Genomic DNA, 20,984 nt, shown 5'->3' with positions numbered 1-20,984 from the left:
TCTACAGCTGAGGAAACTGAGGAAGAAACCTAAAGGAACTTAACAACCACCAAACATGGGGCTGGGAAACTCTGGGTCCTGGTTTTCTGTCCTGCTGGGGAACAGATGGAGCATGTGGGGAGCAGGAACTCAGGCTCACTGTCAGCCCCTACTCCTCTGCTGCGTGACCTCAAGCAGTTCAGTTACCCACTTGAAATCTCTACACCCTCTAAGGCTTAGTATGCTGTGTTGTGTGTGTGTGTGTGTGTGTGTGTGTGTGTGTGTGTGTGTGTGTCGTGTGTGTGTGTGTGTGTGTCGTGTGTGTGTGTGTGTGTGTGTGTGTTGGTACTGGGGCTTGAATTCAGGGCCTAGGCACTGTCCCTTAGCTTTTCATTCAAAACTACTCTACCATTTGAACCACAGCTCTACTTCTGATTTATTTTTCTTTTCTTTCCTTTTTTTTTTCCCTTTGTTTACTCTACTTCTGAATTTTTGATAGTTAATTGGAGATAAGAGCCTCATGGGCTTTCCTGCCTGGGTTAGTTTTTAATCTAATCCTCAGATTTCAGCCTGAGTAGCTAGGGTTACAGGCATGAGCCTGTGGTGCCCAGCTATGCCCTGGTTCTGTGTGTGCCCAGCGAGGAGGCAGGAGCTGTCTAGAACAGCATGGAGGGAAGGAATCCCCCTCCCCCGCCACCTCCCACAGCACCTCCAGGCCTGAGTCTGGTCTTCAGGCCTCTACTTAGCACCATATGCCCTGCCTTGTGGACATGTGCAGCCCTCTGGCCATACAGACCCTCAGAGGCCCTCAGCAGTCCCCCTTCCAGGGGACAAACAGGCTCAGAGCACAAAGAACATGCTCAAAGGATACACAGGCAGTAAGCAACCAACTTGGTACTGATCTCAGGACTACTGATTCAAAGCCCAGCTCTGCCCTCATGCCAGGCCTGGTAACTGCCTCCGCTGGTGCTCCTGTCCTCTGAAATAAGAGCCAAGCTAGAGACTGGAGGCTAGTGGGGGGTCCTTGTTAATAAGCTTGGCACGGAAGGTCAAGGGGTTCAGGTGAGAGGGACCTGCCTGTCTGCGCATACCATCTTAGTAAGTATGATGTGCCCAAGAAAGAGATAAGGAAAAGCCTTTGTCAGTGTCTGCTTCCTCCTGGCCCTGTACTGACCGCTGGGCCTACACAGGGCCCATTGTCTGCATACTGCACAGAGGACTTGGGCATATGCCTTCCCGTAGCAGGCCAGGGGACATGCTTGAGGCATCAGGAAGCGGGGAATTGATCAGCACCAGGCAGGACAGGGAGGGTCTGGAACGTAGGCATGCTGGTTTTAATCAGCTCAGTCCCCAGTTTCCCCACGAGACTGGGGATGTTGCTGCTGCTGACAGCTAGCAATTACTGACTGTCTTAGTCTTCATAGATACCCAGTGAGCTAGGCACCATCATATCTATTACACAGCTGAGAACCCTAAGACTAGGAGACAGGAAGTGACTTGCTCAAGACCACTTGAGTTACGGGACCATGCTGGATTTAGGTTCGGAAAGCTGGTTGGCTGGTACTCACCCTCCAACATGTTCCTCAACAATTCCTTATCTGCAACACTAACAAAATGATCCCCATGCCAACTCTCTCAAAGTTCCAAAGGACAGACCTAACTGGCTGCCTCAGAGTGCCCATGGGGAGGAGGGCAGAGGGGTTAGCGCTGGGCAAAAGGCCTGCTCTGGGTCTGTACCAGAACTCCAGTCTCCAAACTGCCTGGCCTCCAGGGTTTCCAGGGGAAGACTAGACAACCTCAAATACCTCTTGCATCTCTGAGTGCCTTAGATTCAAGATAATGTAATTTTATCCTTATTCAAAGTAAGTTAGCTAACCTCTCCAGACCTAGGGTCTCTAGGGTCATTGTTTCTGAAGTAGAGATACTTCTGCCTACACACCTTAAGTTCAGGGGAAGTCCATTAAGAGGACATCAAGGCAGGGTGCCAGGCAAGGTAAGCGCTGCCAGTGCCTCCTGTCCACCCTGTATCACCATTCACTGCCCCTAGAGCTTATGTGACTTCGTACCTCGCCCTGAAAGCAGAGTTCTCCCCAACCCCCGCCCTGGGCCAACAGGGCGCTCCCAGGTATGCCTTGCCTGGCTTTCTGATAGCACTGCCACAGCCCTTTCATAATGAGCTGTGGCTCCAAGAATGGGTGGGAACTGGGGCACTAAGAACCATTTCCACTGCTTTGTACCTGGTACTGAGAGTGGTGGCTAAACACCTAGGAGAGGAGGGCCCAGCTGGCTGGAACTATGTAAATCTTATCACGCTAAGTACTTCCTGGCAAGGATCAGGGTGAGTGGGGCAAAGGCCCTAGCCCATGCTTTGTTCAGGTTGTTTCCGGATTTTTTATTCTTTATTGTCTTTTTCTGCTCATGACTGGCACTTTGCCATTTGAGCCATACCTTAACTTTTCCAGCTTATTTTTCTGCTAATTGGAGGTTAAGAGCCTCAAGGATTTGTCTACTTCAGCTGACTTTGAACTATAATCTTCAGATTCCATCCTTCTAGGTAGCTAGGATATAAAATATAAGCCGGTTGTTCCTAGATTCTTGACCTCAGGATAGGCAGTAAGAAGAGAATTAGTGGTTACCACAGAACCAGAAATCTGAAAGACTATTGGAATCCAGGTTGCAGTGCTTTCCTAGAGGGCAGGGATCAGGGCCCACATTTGACTTCTTACTGATAGGGAACAAGCTGAGGCCCAGGTTTAGAAATACACTTCGGAGCCTGGTGTGGTGGTTTACACCTGTAATCCTAGCTACTCAAGAGGCTGAGAGCTGAGGATTACAGTTTAAAGCCAGCCCAGGCACAAAAGGACCTGAGACTTATCTCCAATTAATCTCTAGAAAATAGGAAGTGGGGCTTGGCTCAAGGGTAGTGCAGTAGCCTTGAGCTGAAGAGCTCAGGGACAAGGGCCAGGCCCGGAGTTCAAGCCTCATGGCTGGCAAAATTAATTAATTAATTTAAAAGATCAGATTCAGCTGGGTGCCAGTGGCACACATTTGTAATCCTAGCTACTTGGAAGGCTAAGATCTGAGGATCATGATTCAAAGCCAGCCTGGGCAAGCTTTGAGACTCTTATCTCCAATTAATCACAGAAAAAGTGCTTTGGCTCAAAGGGGTAGAGCACTAGCTTTAAGGAAAAGCAACTCAGGGACAGAGCCCAGGCTGAGCGTTCAAGATCCATGACAAAAAAGAAAAAATCAGATTCAATAGAAAGACTAAGTTGCAAAGGAATATGGGAAATAAAAGTGAAAATGCTGACATCTGGAAAGCATTTCACTTTGGGAAGGGGAGATGTAGAAAGAGCAGTTATTGCCCATGGGGGGTGTACTTGAGTGGTGAGAAAATTCCCAATGCTTTATAGCACAGTAGGGCCACTTTGGTTGATAACTACTTGAGACATTTCAAAATAGCTAACAGCGAGGATCTTGAATGTTCTCAGCACAAAGAAGCAATACTGTCTGAGTGGAAAGATATACCAATCCCTCTGATCTGATCATCACAGTGCATTTATGTTTTGAAATGTCATACTGTGACCCTTCAGTATGTACGATTTACCACATGCCAATTAAAAATAAAAATATATTTTAAAAAAGTACTGACAGAATGCTTTTTTAATGCCAACTATTTGTATGAAAAAGAAGTTCAGGAAGTAGAACTGGCTTTTTCAGTGAAAAAGCTCAGGAACAGCGCCCAGGCCCTGTGATCAAGCCCCTGTATGCATGGGGCGGGAGGAGGGGAGAAGGGAAACAACAAAAGTTCATACCACTACAGAGAAAAAAATCCAGTCAGATACATGACACACCAAACTATTAAGAGAGCTCAGCTATACCTTGCTTTGTTCCTTTCATACCAATGAGATGCTTAATAATTTTTTTTTCCTTTTTCTGGAAACATAAAAACCTGGAAAGAAAATTTTATGAGCACCTGCTGAGTCATAATTCAGTATTAGACACTTTCCTGTAATAGATTATCTCATTTCATTCTTACCAAAACCCTATGGAATGTAAGAATACTCAAAGCAGCTTTCTTCACAATTGTCAGAAAAAAAAAAAGAAAGGGAGAAGCATCTCAAATGTCTCACAGGAGAATGAGCCAACTGTGGTACATTCACAACACAATCCAGAATGGTAACAGAAAGAACAGACCTCCGGTACACCTAACAATACAGAACCTCACATTGGGTAAATACGTTGGGTAAAAGGAGCCAGACACAAGGCTACCCTCTGTATGATGCCATTTAACTGGAACTTAAGAACAGGTAATGAACTAATCAGTGATGGTTACCCAGGGGAGCATGGAAGCACAGGCTAGGAAGCAGGAGGGGACTCGGTGGAGTACAGGTTTCCTTTATCTTGATCAGGGTGGCTTAAATGGATGTAGACATTGTGAACATTCTGAACTTCACACTTTCAGTTATGGTATTTACACATATAATTCCTCAATTAAATAAAGAAGAGCATGGGGATGAGAAATATCGGCACAAACATGACACTCACAGGTCAAGGTCATTCATCTACAGTCACAAAGCTGGCAAGTGGCAGAACTGGAACTCAAACCAGGTCTGCTGGATTCTGATGACCACCAGCTACCCAGTTGCCCCACTGACCCCTGACTGCCCAAAGGAATGCCTTCTGTCTACCTGTGGAAGTAGCCTCGTTCTGGATCCAGATGTGGTAGCCATTTGTTCCTATTGCTAGTCACTGGCCACTCAGTTCAGTCACCAAGTGGAACCAGACTTCCCAGAAGCCTCAGTCCACTGAGAGCTGCTGTTTAGTCAGGGAGGTCAAATGGTGAAAAGTCAGGCATGCCGAAGCTTTGGAAAGGAAGAAAGCTGCTGTGTCCAGAGAGTGCCTGTCACCCCTATTCCCACCTACACCCACACTCATCCCAGGTGCAGGACCACAATAACAGGGCTTCAGATACAAAAGATCACAACTTCCAGGCCACAGTAGGACAGCACAGCTGTCCCGAGCTGGGCTCTAACACCTGCCATAATGCCCTGCCCTCTGACCACACTGCAATACATCAAGACCCCTGTTTCTACTGACCCCGAAAAGCGGCCCTCACCTGGCTCCTGGACCGGAGCTCAAGAACACAGCTACCTCCATTCTGCTTTGCATCCCCAGCTGGCTTGGCCTTTCCTCCCTTTCCCTTTCACCCACTTCCAAAGGAGCCACCTCCTGCTGCTTGGCACCCCCTCCCACCCACACATATCCTCTCCACTCTCCACCCCTCCCCCAGATTCCTACAGAATCCCTCTCCCAACCATTTCCTTCCAGTTTCCCATCTGATCAGTTTCTTAGGAAAGTAATTAGCCAAGGAGGGAGGAGGTAGAAAACTCCAAGAGCCAAGAGCACTGGCAGAAAACTTGAAGTCCACCTTCATCTTCATCTTTTCCACCTCCCAGGTCAGGCTTCCTCTTAAACACTAGCCAATCACCCTCATGCCTCTCCCCAAGACATCTACAATAGAGGCCACATTCTTCTGTGCCAAATCAGATTCTAACTCAGGTTCTAACTCAAGTTCATCCCTCATCACTAACAGTCTAAGTTGCAGCATTGCAAGACCCGTCTGCCACTAGGGCCCACGCTACATCATGCTGTGTCCCTGTGCCATTCCAATGGCTTTCATTTTAGCTGTTTATATGTCTTATCTCCCACAGAAATGCCAGCACTTTCAAGATGAGAACCACTTCCCACACAGCTCTGCTAGAGGCAAGCTTAACAGGTGGGACAGCAGGGGAAGCCATACCCGTCTGTAGAAGGAACGGTTATGTTCCAAGGGACTGATGTAGGAAAGAAGGACCCCTTACATCATCACAGAAGGATCTGGGCTGGGGTGAGCAGCGCAGCGGAGCTCCTCCCCAGCTCTGCCTCTCATCCGCGGCAGCACTTGGGCAAGTCACTTCTGCTCAGACCTTCTGCTTCCGCTTCTGTAAGATGAGGGAGAGAGCCAGGCTCTGTTATTACTCACCATTCACGAGTGTTCCTTGCTAGGTTCTCTCCTCAACATGCTCATTTAACTGCACAGCTCTGCACATGGGGTTTGCACGGCTGTAAGCACAGGAACCAGGCCTTCTGGTTCCCAAACGCTTACCTAGATTTCCATTCTACTTTCTGGGTTCTACTCTCTGCCGCTAGATCTCTTTACAGCTCTGAAGTCTGACTCTGATTCCTTCTCTGTTCTTGCCTGGCCTCACAATCCTAGGCAGTGACACAGGGATCAGATGGGAAGACGCATGGCCAGAAAGCTTTACAGCACCATGTGTCCCACATGACAGGTCTGATGACCACTGGCCTCCCACTAGCCCAGAGGCCGGAGTGGTCAGCAGTAATCCCACAGGAAACCAGCTCGCCTCAGTCCCTCCCTCTCTCATGTGCCCCTCTGACTTCCTGCTTCACTACACTCCCTGCTCCCTTTTCTGTTAGTAGCTCTCCTAGGTTGGTGTCCCTGCCTCACCAATGCCATGCCAGAGCTGCCAATTGGGGAGCTCTGCTCTGTTGTCACCTGGTGCTAGTAAATAGAGGCCTGCTTTGCTCTACTCAGTCTGTGGCTGGCCCAGATGCGGAGCCAACCCACTCCACCCCCCCTTCCCAGATCATATCATGGCACCACACAGCAGCTGGCATCAATTCTAACCACCAACGCAAGGTCCACGGCTCCCGTGTAGTTTATTCCCTGCCTCCCTCTCCATTCCTTCATCACCCCTCCTCTCATCACTCACTCCAGCTTCTTCAAAAAGCCTTTCTTAGGACCCTGGTCTTTAAAGGTGGGGTCCCTTCTTGTCATTCAGGCACCCCAGAGATCTTTCCTGACCATCTGATGTAGCCCTTGACTTTCCTCTCCCCTCCTTCCTCCCCCTCCTGCCCATATTTATTTTCTTCAGGATGTACATCGCTGCCTGGCACTAACCAGTCTACTGTTCAATTCTCCACACTAGCATGTAAGCTCTTAACATCAGGAACCTCTCCTGTCTTGATCCTGGCTGCATCCTCCATATCCAGAACAGAGTCTGCTACTGGGGAGAGAGGGAGCTGGGGTGGGGATAGCTGGGGTGGCATGCTCTCACGCTGGCCTGAGTGGTCAGGAAGGCTACTCTGAAGAGAAGATGTGGAAACGGGGGCAAGTCCATGGAAAGTTCCAGGCTAGGAACCAAGCATGTTTCATGACTGCATGGAGAGAAGGGCCTGCGAAGGTGTGGTGTGTCAGAGGAGCACAGGGACGCTGGTGTGACGAAACAGGGGGGCAAGGAGGACGGCCTGATGCTGAGGAAGGTGCAGGCCACCTCTTTTATTTTCATTTTATTTGTTTTGTCAGTCCTGGGGCTTTAGCCCTGGGCCTGGGCGCTGTCCCTGAGCTCTTCAGCTCAAGGCTACCCCTTGAGTCATGGCTCCACTTTTGGTTTTCTAGTGATTAATTGCAGATAAGAGTCATGTGTTCTTTAATGCCCAGGCTGGCTTTGAACCGCAATCCTCAGATCTCAGCCTTCTGAGTAGCTAGATTACAGGCATGAGCCACCACACCTGGCCTCTTTTGGATTTTATCCCAAGTTCATGAGGACACCTCAGAAAGGTTTTCAGCAGGGAATAGGATGTTTTGGTTTCCATTTCTACAGGATCCCCTGGCTACTTTGTAGATAGCCAATGACGGCAGCATGGGACATCATGGCGTTACGGTGAGTTACTCAGGATTTAGGCTGGGAGGGAGAGCAGGTATGGAAACAGCACAGGGGACAAGTCCTCAATTCATGTGGCCTGAGGAGCTCTGACCAAAGCTACACTCCTCTAGCTGGAGTTCTAGATGCTCAGCACCCCAGCCCAGCCAATCTTACTTCTCACTGACTCTTAATCCAGCTGCCCCACCCACAACAGACTGGGTGTCTTTCTAGTTGGCCACCCATACCAGTTGCTCAGAGCCTTGGCAGGTGTCCCGGCACTCGCTGAATAAGTCACCTCCCCTCCTCCTATGCGATCTGGTACAGTTGCCTATGCAGAGGCCTTTGCTCCTTGCTCATCCCAGCCATCTCTCTCCACTCCCTGGAGGCCTCTGATGCTTTGAACAGTAAAAGTCCCAGAAATCACCAAGCACTTAATTATCCCCTGTGCTCCTTTCCTGGGATTGCTGTACGCTGGATGCTCAGGTGTGAAGATGAGACAATGCATGAGGAGAAGTCCTTTAGGAGGGGGTAATTATCAGCAGGTACTCAATAAGTGTAGCTCTCTCCTCATGCCTACGTAGGGCAACACTCCTCACTGATGCTTCCACCCCACAGGTGTGGCTCACACCTCTGCCAAGAAAGTGAGTGAGATGATTTGGTGGAAGGCGTTGCAAATGTCAATGGGCTTCACAAGTAAAGGGAAATGGTTCTGCCTCACCTCTGGCTCGACAGTGTTTATGTCTCAGCGACTTTCTCCAGTTCTCCCCTCCAGGTAAACTGAGAAAACTCTTCCACCTTTAGGACTCAGCTCAAAGCTCTGGGAAGCTTTCCCAGCCTGCTGTGGCATTTCATGGTATAATAGCAAAAATGCCTGTTTACATGTTGGCTTCTCCCTTGAGTTCAGGATTCTATTTATTCATCTTTCCATTTCCAGCACAATGTTTTAGCATGAATTGATACTAGCCGAATGTGTTTTCCACTATCAGACAATTCAGTCCACAGTGTCATTTACATTCCTACCTGCAATACTGGTGACATTTAGGCCTACTGTGACACCTTGAAGCTAAAATCATCCTCTTCCCTTAATGCTGCAGGACCAGTGATAGCCCCTACAAGTGTTGCACTGCCCCACTTGATTGGGGAAACTGAGACTGAAATAGAGTGATACAACTAGGAAGTGACAGGATTTGTTGCCCTTCACACTGGCATAGCTTTCATAGCTGAGCCAATGTTAAAATTTGTAATCCTAGCTACTCAGGAGGCTGAGAGCAGATGCTTACAGTTTGAAGCCAAACTGAGCAGACAAATCTAAGACTCTTTTTTCCAATTATTGACAAAAAGCTAGCAGTACTGGAGGTGTGGCTCAAATGGTATGGCATCAAGCAAGAATGAAAAGCCTATGGACAGCATGAGGCCTTGAGTTCAAACCCCAGTACCAGCACAAAATAGTCAAACAAAAGCATAGCCAGAACCAGCGGTTCATGACTTGTAATCCTTGCTACTCAAGCAGCTGAGATCTAAGCTGGTGGTTCGAAGCCAACCTATGGCTCAAGTGATAGAGCACAATTCTTGAGCATAAAAGCTCAAAGACACTGCCCTGGCCTTGAGTTCATGCCCCAAGTACCAAAAAACAAAACCCACATAGCATTCAAGCCTGAGCTCCAAGGTCTTTAGTACTCAGGGGGTGGGGTCAAAAGTTTCTCAGCTGATTCAGAAGGCCTAAGCCCTGTAGTGGGTTCTGCTGTAATAATCAGTGTAGTCAAAGTCCAAGGGTTCCCTATAGGAAACTGTCAATTCCCTAAGCTTAACCATACCACCACTAGAAAAACAGATATGCCAATGCTTATGATACCAAGATCCAGTCCAAAGAACACAGCCCCTCCTCTCGGTCCACTGACTAGAGACCCCTGAGCTAGTTAACAGGTAGGGAAATGTGGTACTGGGCCATTATTTCAGTCTCAGTAAAGGGAAGAACAGTATGTCCCCTCAAAAGGTTTCCTGGGAGGTACCAAGTATGTAGCTCAGTGGTTCACACTTAGGTTTGGTCCTCAGCATCAAACAAATAAAAATAAAATAAATAAGTCTTCCTGATATTTATTGGGAATTGCTTTACCCATCCATTAAAAGGGTATTTTTTATCCACAGTCACATTACCCCAGGTATCAACGTATTACTGGACGCAGGAGGATACCAAGTAGTCTTGCTGAGTGTTAATTTGGTTCTGGAAAATAAATTAATACTTCTCTTACTTCTGTTGCTAAGGCCACAATTTCTTTTCTGCTCCATTTGTGCCAAATTCTGTGCTACCCGTCCTCTCTGGGTACCTGAGTTGATAGTTAAATTGAAATTCCATGATACTGAGTTGCCATAGCCTACTGTACTACAAAGTGGTAACACTCTGGGATCTGAATCCAGTCTTTCGGGTTGCAAAGCTGAAGGAAACTTATCTGGGATACTTTTTTGCATCCTAGAGATTCTACTCCAGACAGAAGCTTCCAGCAATGGCTAGTGAGACCTCATTCAAGCATATCTTCAACACTCTAGTTGTCCTTTCAGGGTCAGGTCACAAAGCCTTCCCAACCCTCCTAGTGGGAAGGCACCTCCCTAGGCTCTAAATGCCCCAAAAATGCCACATGCACCTTAAGTTCCACCCACTTCTGACTGCCTGAATGTTCTGTCTTTACTACATTCCTCAGCCACTCCTTGCGCATTATATGAAAAGCAACATCTCTGTATCACTAGGCAGGCTGAGCTCAGGGAAGGGAAGATGTTGTGTGCCCAGTTCCCTTCCCCCATCAGGCCATAACCTTGGTCTTAAACTTGCTAATCCAGGTCCAGTATCCCCACCTCATGCTGGCTTCCTATCTTGCCTATCTGGCATAACATCCATCCAGATTCCTGCAGATCATGACCATGGACCCAGGAGACAAGATCAGGTTTGATGAGCAAGATGCTATAAAAACCACAGCACCCAACCTCAACCACTGGCTTATAATGAATTACAAAGCCCAAGGGAGTCAAAGGATGAGGCAGGAGTTACTGAGCTGGCTTAGGGAGCCCGGGCACTGCAGTGGATTCTGTTATAATGACCAGGGATCCAAGGCCCAAGGGTTTCTCTGCTCTGAGACAGGTACTACCCTCATAAGATACACCCTTCCTTAGCTTAAAGGGCTTCCCCTAGGAAGAGGAAAGGAAGGAAGGAAGGAAGGAAGACCAAAAAAAAAAAAAAAAAAGCATTTACCAATGCTTGGATACCAATATCCAGAGCAAAGACCAAATCTCCTCCTTCCTCTTGGTTCACTGCCCAGTGACCCCAGCTAGTTATCAGAGCAGGGAGGTGTCCTGCCTCTGCCACTAGTTCACCTGAGATCTTGGGCCAGACCTCTCTAGGCCTCCACTGGAAAATCAGAGAGTTGCATCAGAACATCTTTATTCTCCCCAGGGACCTGGGGGCCATAGGGTTGTGCAGATTCTTTCCACCACTAGACTTCTAAGTGAAGTCAAAGAAACAGTGTGAAGCAGAGCCCAGGACCCTCAGTGTGGGAGAATTTCCTGTATGGCACCCTCGAACCTATCTTTTAGAGCTGTCCCTGGAATCTGATTTTTTTCCAAGGCAGCTTCTTCCCCTCACAGGGCCTCAGAGGTGTGTTTAGGCCCCAGTGACTTAAAGAAAAAAAGTGGGAGGTCTGAGCCACACCTGGGTGTGAGCTGGGCTCACCATAGCAACCCAACAGAGCCAAGGGGCACGGTGCAGGAGGAAGCTGTTGCATTCCTCTGATTTGCAACCTAGGAAAGTTTTTCTTTACTTTGAGGAGTTGCTTGCCCTTCTCTTCCCTCAGGACACAGCCTACTCATTATCTCATTCCCCTTGCTGTGAATGTTATTCTGAAGTCCTCCAAACAAACCCCACTCCATTCCAGCACAGCTCATCTTTAACCTTTCTCTTCAGACTTCTAAAGCACAGAAGCACTATTCCTTTAGTGCTGGAACTGGGACTTGAAGCTAAGCTCCTGCTTAGCTTTTTGTCTCAAGGCTAGTTGGTGCTCTACCACTTGAGTCACACTTCACATCTACATTTAAAACTCCAACTACTATGGGCCTTTCCCCAGTGATCAAAACCCACATAGTCTGTAGTCTATAAGGGAACCATGAAGTACATCGTGACCTTTCAAAAAACCATAGAAACTTAAATCCTAGAAAAACAGAGAAGATCATTCTTCCTAGGCAAGAATCTCTTAGCAACCCCTTCTGAATGTTCCATTCCCTTTACCCACCTGGCTAGATCACCTCCTTCAAGAAGCTTCTCTCATCTCTCCTCCTCTTCTATAAGTCCACTGTATCCAAGCCTAAACCACCTAATTTTCTACCTATGCTTTCTCCCTTGTGTGTTACCTTACTTTCTCTGTGAGCCTGCTTCTTTGATCTTAAGGTACAATGATGACCATGGATCTATACTACAGATTTGCCTACCTTGAAGACAGGGTGTCATGACAACCCTGGCCCATCCTCAAAGGAGGAGGCTGTGACAATCTCCCTCTAATGGCCTCCAAATATGTTTAGGCCTCTTAGTGCCTCTCGTGCCCAGAGGCACTCAAGAGCAGAGGCTTCCTGGAATGATGGGCCTTTCCATTGGAAAGCACCCAGAGAACCTTTCACAGTGAAATTTACTCATAGGAAGTTTAGGTCCAAAGGAGGCAAAATGACTGAAAATAGGTCATTATATAAGGAAGAGGCAGTACTGGGCCCCAAACTCCTAACTCCTGGCCCAGAGCTCTTTATATAAAGAAAGCTCTTTTTTGTGCTAGTCCTAGGGCTTGAACTTAGGACCTAGATAGTGTGGATGAGCTTCATTTGTTCAAGGCTAGCGCTCTACCACTTGAGTCTCAGTTCCACTTCCATCTTTCTTGGGGAGTGGTTAATTATAGATAAGAATCTCACAGACTTACCTGCCAGGACTGTCCTCAAACCTTGATCATCAGATCTCTGCCTCTTAAGCAACTAGAATTATAGTCATGAGCCACCAGCATCCGAATCATCTTTAAATTATTCCAGTACTGGGTCTTGAACACTGGGAATGGCCTGCATACTGTCCCTTAGATTTTTTGGTTTAAGGGTGGTACTCTTCTATTTGAGCCACAGCTCTATTTCAACTCATTTGGTGATTAATTGGAGAGAAGAGTCTCAGAATTTTCTGTCTGGGCTGGTCTCAAATCACAATCTTCAGGTCTCAGTCTCCTGAGTAAGTAGGATTACAAGTATGAGCCACCAGCTCCTGCCTGTATTTTTTTTTTTTGCCAGTCGTGGGGCTTGAACCCAGGGCTTGAGCATTGCCCTTGGACTTTCCTCAAGGCTAGCACTCAACCACTTGAACTACAGTGCCACTTCTGGCTTTCTCTGTGTATGTGGTACTGAGGAATCGAACCCAAGGCTTTGTGCATGCTAGGCAAGTACTCTACCACTAGGCTACACTCTTGCTCAAGGTTACTGCCCTAGCCCTTGAGCCACAATGCCACTTCCGCTTTTCTAGTGGTTAATTGCAGATAAGAATCTCACCTGTAGAGCCGAAGCTGGCTTTGAAGCAGCCAAAGCTGGCTTTGAACCACTATCCTCAGATCTCAGCCTCCTGAGTAGCTAGGATTACAGGCGTAAGCCATCACACCAGGCTTGTAAGTAGCTTTGTGAAAACTAAATCTGTCCTCAAGCCACACACGAGCCACACACTGATACATACATAGAGAATTTCTAAGAAGATGCACAAGAAAATAACAGCAGTAAGACTGAGGGTATGACAGTGAGGGTGACGAGGGAGACCTTTGACTTTTTACCTTAAAATGCTTTCCTGCTGTTGTAGGGCATTACTTTGCAGCTTTTATTTTACCATGAGCCTGTTTTACATGTTTTATCCATTTGCATAAAAATAAATCTGCCACAGAAAAGGCAGGCATTCTGGCCCTAGCCTACCCCTAACATACATACAAAACAAAGAGAAGGTACAGTACACTATAAATTAATGAGATTGACTTATGAGGCCTGTGACCACTGGTCTCATTAATTTACAGTCACAGTGCAGTTTATGGCTTGAGGAATCTTCTCAGGAAGAGTCTAATTCAATTAGGGCTCTCTCAGCAGCTCCCTAAGGAAGCTTGGGCACCTCACTTTTACTTACAGAGATCAAGGGCAGACCAAACAGGCCCAGATCTTTCCCAGAGAGACCCACCCAGCCCAGAATCCATGCCCCCACAGACCCACCATTAGAACCACACAGGAGAGCGGCCACCACAGCTTGGCTTGAAGACAACAGCTGATGCCTAAAGCATTACTCTGTGTGTCACTTTTGGTTAAACTCCCCGGCCTGCAATTCAGCCTGCTACCAAAGAGCCTCTGGATCCCCCCTGCCTCTCTGAGCAGTCAACTTGGGGTCTAACCTGCCACAATCTTTACCCAGAACCTGTCTCCACATGGAAGTCAGTCATATGTACCTTGGTTCATCTGCTCCCCAAATATTTGCAGAGCCCTTACCCTGTGCCAGACACAGATAAGAAAATGAAAATGAGCACACAAAGTGTTACAGCTCTTTTAGAATGTGTCTAGCAAGTTTATTGGCTTTATAGGAAAAAAAATCTCTCCTTGCCAAAAAAAAAAAAAAAAGAAAGAAGAAAATGAACACACCAAACCAAGGCCTCTGCCTTCAAGGGGCTTACATTCCCATGGAATCAGCTCCTAAGTATAGCCTGCTCATATAATTCTTTCTCCTCCATCTAGACTCTGCTCAGATTCCGCCTTCTTAAAAGAGCCTTCTCTAACCAACCAGCTCCCCTCTCCCCACCCCCAGCCCTCAGGGACCATCAGTCTCTCTGAACTTGGTCTTTGCCAGGAGCCTGTCCAGCCCAACCTGCCGATATTCCCTTGTCTTGTCTGGTCTCATCTAGTTTGGTCCTGAGCAGACTGGAGGCTACCAGTAAGCAGGGCCCGTGCTTCACTCTTCTTTCCTCAGTACCTGGTGACCACAAGCTAATTTGCCTGCTAGATGACTGCATCTGCCCTGCCTTGAACCTAAGCTCTTAATTAGCTGTTCTCTATTTTGGCTGGCCAGCACAAAGACATGGTGAGCTCTAGCTTCATCTGTTATGTGGCAAGTGCTATGTAAGTGTTAGCTATTTATCATTTTTTGGTGAACTTGTGGGCTCTGTCTCACATAGTTGGGAGGTCACCCCGTGGCCTTCATTGGTCCAGGCTCAAACGGATTCTGACTTGTAGAACTGCCAGTTTGGGCTTAGAGGAACCTCATTCAGATAGGCTAATGGATATATCTTTGCACAGAAGAGCTTGCTGGGGCAACCTGGAAAACTCCTGATTTTAAGCAATTCAATATTTCAAATCAGGCACATAATGGTGGCTCACACCTATAATTCTAGCTACTCAGGAGGCTGAGATCTAAGGACTGCAGTTCAAAGCCAGCCTGGCAGGAAAGTCTGTGAGACTCCATCTCCAATTAATACCAAAAAGCCAGTGGCTTGAGTGGTAAACTTCTAGACTTGAGAGAAAAAGCTAAGGGACAGCACTTAGGCCCTTGTGTTCAAGCTCCAATACTGGCAGTATACACACACACACACACACACACACACACACACGCAGAATTTAGAGCTCACATCTGGTCTAATAACCCCCAGAACTGGCTCTGAGTGTTGCTGTAGGGGGAAGGAAATGCAATCAGCATGATCCCAGAGAAGTAGGGGAGATAGCCCACTGATCCAGGCCCAACCTACAACTTAGTTCAGTTAAAATTAGATTAGCCCATAAGATTAAAAATACCCACATATAATCACGGGCTGCCTTAAAGTATCAGTTGATGTTTATTGGCATCTAAAGAGACGGTTTGGCCCAGTGCGGTGTGTGCAGACAACCTTGGGGAGACACGTCTGACTCAGACATTTGCAGGGGAAGGCTGCAAGAAGAGGCCCACACAGGTAAAGAGTGACTCAGGAATAACTCAGATCCTGGGCTTGCTGAGCTTCTCTGCTTGTCTCAAAGGAAGGGGAGGGTGAGGACTGAAAGGAGGAGGAGGGAAGGAGGCAGGCAGACTGCTGGCTGTGTACAGGCTGCCATTCCCAAAGGATCTGGGGTCCCTTAGCTCCAGGTCTCTGTCAGTCCTGTGTGTTTATAAGTGCCAACACTCCCTAAGATAGGTCATTTCTTCACTGTGGGATTTGCGAGTGGGTCAGAGTTTTCTCTAAATGCAAGAAGTGATCCACAGAAAACAGCTTATAGGAAAACTTCAGTTTCTAATTAAAGGGTCCTTGGAGCTAGGAATGGACAATGAAAGGAACATCAGCTCCTTAGGAAGACCTGGCCTTAAACCCCAAAGTTTTCTAGCTGTTCAGGGACCTGGCACAACATCTTAATATGCAGAAGCTTGCTTATTTATTTATTGCCAGTCCTGGGCTTGAGAGCAGGGCCTGAGCACTGTCCTTGGACTTTCTCAAGGCTAGAGCTATACCACTTGAGCCTCATCACCACTTCTGGCTTTTTTCTATGTATGTGGTACCAAGGAATTGAACCTGAGTCTTCGTGCATGCTAGGCAAGCACTTTAGCACTAGGCCAAACTCCCGGCCCCAGAAGCTAATATCTTTAACCAGTGTTTTAACAAAAACTTTCCAAATTAAGAAACTCAGAGCTCAGAGAAGTTGTGCCTTGCCTAAAGTCACACAGTTAGAAGGCAGCAAAGAGAGAGTAGGAATGGGGGTGTGGCTTAGTGGTAGAACACATGAGCATCTAAGATGTTTCCCACTTACTTAGATGCCATGAGCCCAGGATTCAGTCCCAGCACACACACACACACACACACACACACACACACACACACACACACACACACACACAAGCATAGATCTCTTGAGCCACCCAGCAAATTTTCCATTTTAATTCCCTTCTCTACCTTTCCTCTCTCTTCCTCAAGGGCCCACAACCCTTTGAAGAGAAGGAAAGCCCTTCTAGTTCAAATGTTTGCTACCCCACAGAGAAGGGATGATGAGGATGGCAGTCCTAAGTCTGACTTCAGCCCTCATATGACTGATCACAAAATGCAACTATGGTCGAGAAAGGCTAAAGACTGGGAGTTGAGCAAACCTGGCCCCTTCAGTCCTTCCTTCCCACAGGAGGAACTGGTGTCTCTAATGAACGCCATCCAGGTTTCTAACACAAAGGCATCTCATATGCCCTCAAAGCCCCTTTGGATCTTGGTTCCCCTCAATCCTTACAATAATACAACATATTAGCCAGTCAAGAAAGAAAATAGAGCTGGGTGCTAATGTCTCACATCTGTAATCCTAGCTACTCAGGAAGCTGAGATCTAAGAATCATGGTTCGAAGCCAGTCTGTGAGACTTTTTTTGGGGGGGGGTGGTCATGGGGCTTGTACTCAGCCTGGACACTTTTCCTGAGCTCTTCAGCTCAAGGCCACCACCCTACCCTTGAGCCAAGCCCCACTTCCCATTTTCTAGAGGTTAACTGGAGATAAGAGTCTCAGGTCCTTTTGTGCCCAGGCTGGCTTTGAACCTTGATCCTCAGATCTCAGCCTCCTGAGTAGCTAGGATTACAGATGTGAGCCACCACACCCCAGCCATGAGACTTTTATCTCCATTAAATACCAGAAAACTAGAAGTGATGCTGTGGCTTGAAGTGATGGAGTGCTAGCCTTGAATGAAAGAGCTCAGAGACAGTGCGCAGGCCTTGAGTCCAGCCTCATGACCAACAAAGAGAAAAAAAAAAACAAAGAATGAAGGGGCCTTTGGGCTAACAGTTTAGTGTCCTTTGCCACTTATTACTGTGACAGGCTAAAACTTAGTTTCCTTAGGTGTTAAAATGAATCCTATATATGCAAATGTTTTAGAAACAAATTACAGCATTAATAAAAATTACTACTAGGGACTGGGATTTGGCCTAGTGGTAGAGTGCTTGCCTAGCATACATGAAGACCCAGGTTCGATTCCTCGGTCCCACATACATAGAAAAAAAAAAAAAGCCAGAAGTGGTGGTGTGGCTCAAGTGGTAGAGCTCTGACTTGGAGAAAGCCCAAGGACAGTGCTCATGCCCTGAGCTGAAGCCCAGGACTGGCAAAAAAAAAAAAAAAATTACTACTAAACTTACCACCTGCTTTACAGTATTAAAGAAAGTTGTGTCACCTGTTCCCAACACAGTGGCTTCTTTGCAGGGGATCCTGCAGGGCCCTGGGGGAAAATCAAGTACAGCTCTGGTAGGGGAAGGAGGGAGAAAGGGGATCAAAGTCACAAGGTTTACCATCCCTTGCTGGCTGAAGGAATACACACACACACACACACACACACACACACACACACACACACACACACACACACACACTTCCCAAGAAGGAAAGCAAGCTAGGGTCAAATTCAATAACTCTCACAGGACAGGCCCAAACCAGGCACGGTACATGGATGGCTGGCTTTCTCAGGCAGGAAACAGGGTTCTCATCATGGAGAGCTGCCTGCCCTCACACTCCCACCCCAGTACAGGTGCAGCAAGCTGGGCCCCAGTCTTCACAGGACCATAGTCCTCGTCTCTGCATCTGCTAAGGGCAATGTGAGAGGCAAGAAACACAGCTGCATCCCTCTGGAAACTATGCCAAGACGTGAAAAGAAGATAAATAGCAATTCAGCATCGCTGAAGATAACCCCTGAGCTGTTTCCTCATCGGCAAAACAGAGAGAGCCTTCATCTCCTATGATTTTAGTAGGGATTAGATGAGCTTACTTTTACAAAGTGCCTGTCACTATTCTGTAGATACTCTATAAATGGTAATGATTATTAAAACATACCCTCCCCACACAGAAATGTCACAGGACAGTCTAGGCCTAATGCCAAAGCTGTAGATAAACAATAAAGGAGAAGGGCTCAGGAAAGAAAGGAAAACTGTTATGGGCTGGAATAGGCTACGAAGACTTCCCCAAAGAGGAATATTATCGTTTAGATCTTAAATATCCCTCCAAAGGCCAGTGTATTAAAGCTTGACATACAGAGTGGTGTTATTAGGAGGGTGTAGAAACTGTAAGTGGTAGGGCCCTAGTGGGAAGTCTTTTTTTTTTTTTTCCTGGTACTAGGACTTGAACTCAACCAAGGCCTTGTGTTCTTATCTTAGCTCAGCGTTCTTGCTTACAGCTGCAGCTCTACTACTTGAGCCAAAGACCCCTGTCTTTTTTTGCTGGTTAATTGGAGATAAGAATCTCATGAGCTGGGCCCAGTGGCTCATGCCTGTAATCCTAGCTACTCAGGAGGCTGAGATCTGAGGATCACAGTTCAAAGCCAGCCTGGACAGAAGGACCAGAGACTCTTATCTCCAATTAACCACAAGAAAACCAAAAGTGGCGCTGTGGCTAGAGGTAGGGCGGTAGCCTAGAGCTGAAGAGCTCAGGGACAGCACCCAGGCCCAGAGTTCAAGCCCTAAGATCAAAACAACAACAACAACAAAAGAAAAATCTTATGGACTTTCCTGCTTTGGCTCATTTTAAATCCTCAGATCTTACTGGGCACTGGTGGCTCTCAGCCTCCTGAGTAGCTAGGATTATAGGTGTGAGCCACAGGGCTCAGCTCAGAACAAACTTTTTTTTTTTGGTGGGTCATGAGGCTTGAACTTGGCCTGGGCACTGTCCCTGAGCTCTTCAACACAAGGCTACCACTCTACCCTTAGCCAAGCCCCATTTCACATTTTCTAGAGGTGAACTGGAGATAAAAATCTCGCTTCCTTTTGTGCCCAGGCTGGCTTTGAACCTTGATCCTTAGATCTCAGCCTCCTGAGTAGCTAGGATTACAGGCGTGAGCCACCATGCTGGCTTCAGAACAAACTCTTTATAAGTTGATTATCTCAAGTATTTTGGTATAGTAACAAAAAGCTGACTGATCAAAAGAGAGGACTTGGAAGGGCCCTCGAAGCTTTACAGTAATCCAGACACCCCCACATCAATCTCTACCTTGGTCTTAGAAGGTAGATTCACTATCTTCACCTCATTGACAAAGTAAGTCAGGTTCAGAATGATGAGGTGCTTGAACCCCAAGATCCACAGTCACGCAGGTGCCACGGGACACAGCTAGGGTTTCTAACCACACCTTGTCTTTATAGCAGTGCTGGATGGGCTGGGCTGGCTTGGGAGCAAGAGGAAAGACGAGCTTCGTGGGTACTTGGCTGAATGAAATCCAGGCCATCTGACCAGTGAAGCCCTCCAAGTGTGCTGGCACTCCTGGAGACAAATGTCCTACCTGATGCCTTCCTCCCTGGCCCTGACTGACCTCCTGCCCGCTATCCCATGGTCAGGCAGCTGTTTATTCAAAGTGAAAATGGCTGTTTCTTTCTTTTTAAGAGTCCCATCTAGACTTCTTGAGAGTTTCAAGGTGACCTTTAAACTGTCCTTCCTCCCCTTTGAGAAGTGGAAGACTCATCCATTTTTAATGGCATTTTTACAGGAAACCAGTTGCTGAGACCCATGTGTACACATGGGAAGCAGGCAATAACGTCCCCATTTCCCCTATTCATAGACTTGTGCTAAGGAGGAAATGGCAGGATATGTCTTGTAAAGTCTGAAACCAAGAAGCTATAAGATATAAGGCACAAAAGAAACCTTTTTTGTCCCTTGACAGGAGACAAGATGAATACCCTCTTTATAGGCTCCTGGGCCTTGGCCAGGAGTTCCAGGTCAGGAATATGGGCAAACAACAGAGAGGGTGCTGCCAGTGGTGAGCTGGGTTACCCTGGGAACAGCACCTGCCTGGGACTCGGGTGAACTGGACAAAGCAGAATTCACGAAGGAGCCAAACCACAGGATGCAGGAAGGGGGGGAAGGGCCCTACCCTTAAGACTTAGAGACATGGTGGCTCATTCCTATCATTCTAGCTACTCATGAGCCTGAGATCTGAGGACCAAGGTTCAAAGTGTGTCCAAGAAGTGCTTTTTTTTTTTTTTTTCTGGGCCTGGGACTTGAACTCTGGGCCTGGGCACTGTCCCTGACCCCCTTTGTTCTCAAGGCTAGCACTCTGCCACTTGAGCCATGGCACCACTTTAGCTTTTTCTGTGTATGTAGTACCAAGGAATCAAAATCAGGGATTCATGCATGTTAGGCAAACACTCTATCACTAGGTCATAATCCCAGCCCACTTCCAGCTTTTTTGAGTTGTTTATTAGAGATATGAGACTCACCAGGGACTAGGAGCATGGCCTAGTGGTAGAGGGCTTGTCTAGCATGCATAAAACCCTGGGTTCCATTCCTCTATACCACATACACAGAAAAAA

General features: G+C 47.3%; 1 protein-coding gene and 1 non-coding gene across 2 annotated transcripts in view; one reads left to right on the top strand and one right to left on the bottom strand.

The window, feature by feature from the left end:
* The window catches only part of Slc9a1 (solute carrier family 9 member A1), a 59,158-nt gene that overhangs the window by 33,514 nt on the left and 4,660 nt on the right, over window positions 1-20,984 (bottom strand). The gene's annotated exons all lie outside the window — the stretch shown is intronic.
* LOC150062259 (U7 small nuclear RNA) lies at window positions 14,249-14,314 on the top strand. The gene has a single exon (XR_016536039.1). It is a non-coding gene; the product is annotated as a U7 small nuclear RNA (small nuclear RNA).

Source organism: Megascapheus bottae, chromosome 6 (assembly GCF_031878675.1).
Source record: "Megascapheus bottae isolate mThoBot1 chromosome 6, mThoBot2.hap1, whole genome shotgun sequence".
NCBI lineage: Eukaryota > Metazoa > Chordata > Mammalia > Rodentia > Geomyidae > Megascapheus > Megascapheus bottae.
The sequence above is the reverse complement of the archived record's forward strand: the minus strand, read 5'-3'. Positions and strand labels throughout refer to the sequence as shown.